Consider the following 5,352-nt stretch of genomic DNA (forward strand, 5'->3'; position numbering starts at 1 on the left):
GAAAGGTGATCTGACAGAGTGTGGAAATTATCAAATAGAATCACTGATATCACATGCAAGCAAGATTCTGCTGAAGATTATCCAAAAAGAACTGGAACAGCACATCAACAGAGAACTGCCTTAAGTGCAGGCTGGGTTTAGAAGACACTGTGGCACTAAGGATATCATAGCTAATGTCAGATGGATCGTGGCTGAAAGCAGAGAGTACCAGAGGAATGTCTATCAGTGTTTCATTGACTATGCAAATAAACTAGCAGAAAATAAAAAAAACCCAAAACTGTCAGTGTAATTCATCATATTAACAAAGCAAAGAACAAGAACCACATGATCCTATCAATTGATACAGAAAAGGCCTTTGATAAAATCCAACATCCTTTCCTGATTAAAAAAAAAACAAAACAACTTAACAATATAGGAATTGAAGAGAATTTCCTCAACTTAGTAAAAAGTATATTCACTAGCCTGAGAGCCAACATTGTTCTCAATGGAGAGAGATTAAACGCATTCCCGTTGAGATCAGGAGCTAGGCAAGGATGCCCACTATCACCTCTCCTATTCAATATGGTATTTGAAGTCTTAGTGGGAGGAATAAGACAAAAGAAGGAAATAAGAGGTATTCAAATTGGCAAAGAGGAGTTAAAATTATCTTTATATGCAGATGATATGATAGTATACTTAGAAAGCCCTAAAGACTCAGCAAGAAAAGTACTGGACATAGTTGACCAATTCAGCAAAGTGGCAGGATACAAAGTCAATGTACAGAAATCAATTGGATTTCTCTACAGTGACAAAGAGAATACAGAACCGGATCTACAAGAATAAATACTTGGGAGTAAATCTAACTAGAAACACAAAGGATCCATTCAAAGAAAATTACAAAACATTACTACAAGAAAAAAAAAGAAAGACCTGGATAAATGGGAGAATATACCTTGCTCATGATAGAAAGACTCAATATTGTGAAAATGACAATATTACCAAAGGCAATTTACATGTCCAATGCAATCCCAATACAAATACCAACTCCATTCTTCACCTTGACAGAAAAGATAAGCTCCAATTTCATTTGGAAAGAAGAGAGACCCCGAATAAGCAAATCAATCCTTAAAAAGAGAAACAAGGTATGAGACATCTTATTACCTAATTTCAACTCTTATTTCACTGCCATGGTGGTCAAGAAATGTGGTACTGGTACAATGACAGACACATAGATCAATGGAATAGGATTGAGAATCCAGAAATCAGCCTATCAACCTATATGGTCAACTGATTTTTGATGAGGAGATTAAATCAGTTAAGTGGGGAAATGATAACCTTTTTAAGAAATGGTGCTGGCAAATTGGAAAACTATCTGCAGAAGACTCAAGCAAGATCTACATCTCACTCCATTTACAAAAAACAAATTTAGGTGGATTATGGACCTAGGACTAAAACAAGGACCATAAACTTCATTAAAGAAAAGATAGGAAGAACTCCAGAAGTCCTAATCCACAGCATAAACTGTCTTCCAAGCATCCTGAAAAATCTAAAACCAGGAGAGGATAAAATGGATGAATGGAGCTTTCTAAGAATCAAATCCCTCTTCACATTCAAAAATCTCCAACAGGATAAAAAGGGAAGCCACAGATTGGGAAAAATATTTAGTAATGACATGTCTGATATCTAGAATTTAAAAAATACTCGAGCACCACAAGATAAAAATAAACAACCCAGTTGAAAAATGGGCACAGGATATGAACAGACACTTCATGAAAAAAGACATTTAGATGGTCAATAAACACGTGAAGAAACATTCAGATGGTCAATAAACACGTGAAGAAACGTTCAAAATCACTAGCTCTAAGAGAGATGCAAAGCAAAACAACTATGAGATATCATCTCACCCCAGTAAGAATAGCAAAATTTAGCAGAACAGCAAACAACAAATGCTCTCGAGGTTGTGGGGAAACTGGAACCCTTATTCATGGTTGGTGGGAGTGTAAAATGGTACAACCACTATAAAAGGCAGTTTGGTGCTCTCTAAAAAAATTGCAAATAGAAATACCATTTGATTCAGCAATTGATAAAAAATCTTTATTGCTGCTTTGTTCACAATAGCAAAGAGTTGGAAGCAACTCATGTGCCTATCAACAAACGAATAGACAAAATGTGGTATATTCACACAATGAAATACTATGCTGCTTTGAAAAACAAGAAACTCATGAAATATTATACAAAATGAGTGACTCTGGAGGACAGTATGCTGAGTGAATTATCTCATTCACAAAAGGACAAATACTGCATAATGCCACTGTTATAAAACAGGACTAATGGGAGGGTTGGGAGGAAACTAAGAAAAAGGGGATAAATAATGTAAAGGATATTGAAACAGAGGAGGAAAAGAACTGTGTAAAAGGAATATATGATTATGTATTATTGGCAAGACAAGAGTCCAGAATAAGATCTGCATAGTAAATCTGACTGCGGCCAGGAGGGAGGAGTTGTATAACAATTATTTTATTTTTTTTTTCCAAAGAGAAAAGTGAACTGGCCTGAGTGGGGAATGGAGGAAAATGTACAACAAGGAATGAATGAAAATTCAAGTTCTCTATAAATTTTCATTAAAATATCTTTCATTAAAATCTCAATTTTAAAAAATCGGGGAAAAAATATTACTACTGTTGCTGTTGTTAGGTGCCTTCAAGTGGCCTTCGACTCACAGTGACCCTATGTACAACAGCCCTAAATCTTGCTCTATCCTTTGCAAATCTTATTTTCTCTGATATATGTACCCTCCCAAGCATGACATCCCTCTCCGAGGACTGGTCTCACTTTGCAACATATCCAAAGTATGCTAGATGAAATTCAGAATCCTTGCCTCCACAGAGCAGCCTGGCTTTACCCTCTCCAGGACAAATTTGTTTCTTCTCCTAGCAGTGTATGAAGTACTGCCAGCCAATGTTAAAATGGGATTTTTTTTTCTTTATTTTTGGGAAAAAGATTTATGTAAATACTTTATTCAGCTTTAGGATACCTAGTTAAGTAAAGAAACAGATTTGTTAGCATAGATAACAAAAAGCAGAGTTAGAGCCCAGGGTCAAGGGGTCTCCAACCAGATTCCAGAGAATATGGGCAATGTTCAGAGTTTAAAATGCGGAGACACTGCCTTGTAGTCACAGAGGATTATTTTCAATTCTTAAAAGCTGATGCAATTTGTTCTACTGGGATTTTTTTAATGCTTATTGTACATTATCCCTTCTTCCCTTTCAAATGTTCTCATTAGTTGTGGAAATGTCTACTCTTTACCTATCTCACTATTATATATTTGAAAGAGATAATTTGTATTCTTTTTTTTTAGCTAATAATTTTTCCTGTTCAAATAAGTAGAATTAGTTGTGAATTTGCTTAGTAAATAAGTAAAAATGGCAATAAGTTACTGAAACATAGTGGAAGTTTTGGAATATGAATATTTGCATTTAATAAACTGACTATTGAGAGTAAAATGGAATTCAAGGGTAAGATTGGAAGCGATAAATTTTCATATGTGATTGTTGCAATAGAGCAGGTGAGAAATGATGACCTTATTAGGTCATGACCTAGTTTCATAACCTAGTATGATAGCAATAGACAGACTACTTTAGTCATTAATATGCATTGGTTATGAGCACTGCATCTACTTTATGCAACCACAATTCCTACTACTCCTTTTGTTTCATTTACTCTTTCATTTCATGTGGCTTTAGAAGACTTGACATGTGGCTACACGATTCACATATAAGTGTAGACACTGGGTTCCAAAGATTTAGTATAAAAAATGTAAAATATTCAAGTATTACTTATACTGGTCATGTTTGGTTTTCTTGAGTTAAGCATAAAAGTAAAAGTAACTTTTACTGTTTGTTTACACCTTGATTACTATGAATTTAAAGATAATGCTTGTTATTTAGATACTTGGGAGAGAACCTAACTAGAGATCCAAAAGCCCTATGCAAAGAAAACTAAAGAGCATTTCTGCAAGACACAGTAAAAGACCTAAAGAAATGGAAAAATGTGTCCTGTAACTCAATGTCGTGAAGATGACAATTCTACCAAAAGCAATCTACATGTTCAAGGAAATCCCAGCACAGATACCAAATTGATTGTTCAAAGAGATTGAAAGGGAAATTGTCAAATTTATTTGAAGAAGGAGGAGACTCCAAATAAGCAAAACACTTTAGAGAAACAAAAATAAGGTGGGAGGCATAGCACTTCCTGACCTCAAAACCTACAAAACAGCAATACTAACCAAAACAGCATGGCACTGGTACAATAACAGGCACATAGATTAATGCAAAGAATTGAGAACCCAGAAATAGACCCAGCTACCTATGGTCAACTGATATTTGTCAAGGAAACCAAAGCTATCAAACGGGGAAATGCACCAGGGATAACATTGCTGATGTCACATGGATCCTGGCTGAAAGTAAAGAATACCAGAAGAATGTCTATTTGTGTTTTATTGACTATGCAAAGGCATTTATTTGACTGTGTGGATCATAATTAATTATGGCTAACATGGAGAACAACGGAAATCCCAGAATGCTTAAATGTGCTCAGGTGAAACATACCTATGCAAAAAGGCCGTTGTGCAAACAGAAAGGAAACACTACATGGCTTAAAATTAAGGAGGGCATGTGTTAGGGTTATATTCTATTTCCATACCTAGTCAATCTGTTTGCTGATAAATTACTCAAGAAGCTGGACTCTATAAAGAAAAATGTGACATCAAGATAGAAGGAGGACTCATCAATAATGTTCATTATGTAAATGACACAACCTTGATGGCTGAAAGTAAGGAAGACCTGAAGCACTTGTTGAAAAAAATCAAAGAGTACAGCCTTCGATACAAGATTGCATCTCAACATCAAGAAATTAAAAATTCTTACCCCTGGACCAATAGGCAACATCACTACAGATGGAGAAAAGATTGAAATTGTCAACAACTTCATCTTACTTGGATCCACAATCAAGATCCTTGGTACTAGCAGTCAGGACATTAGGAGACTTCTTGTATTGGTAAAGTCTGAAGTTAGGGGCCTTTCCAAATTATTGATGAACAAGGATGTCAGTTTCAGACCTAAGTTGCATGTGATTCAAGCCATGGTGTTTCTGATCACCTGGTATGCATTTGAGAGCTGGATAACAAATAAACATGGATGACAAAAGAATAAATGATGCCGTTGAGCTGTGGTGTAGAAGGAAGCTCCTGAACATTCCATGGACTTCCAAAAGAATAAATAAATATACCCCAAAGAGACCATAACTGCCACCTAAGCAGATATATACACATCCATGTTTATCGCATCTTTGTTCACAATAGCAAGGAGTTGGAAA

This window comes from Elephantulus edwardii, unplaced genomic scaffold (assembly GCF_000299155.1).
Source record: "Elephantulus edwardii isolate Elephantulus edwardi_28Jun2011 unplaced genomic scaffold, EleEdw1.0 scaffold00053, whole genome shotgun sequence".
Lineage (NCBI taxonomy): Eukaryota > Metazoa > Chordata > Mammalia > Macroscelidea > Macroscelididae > Elephantulus > Elephantulus edwardii.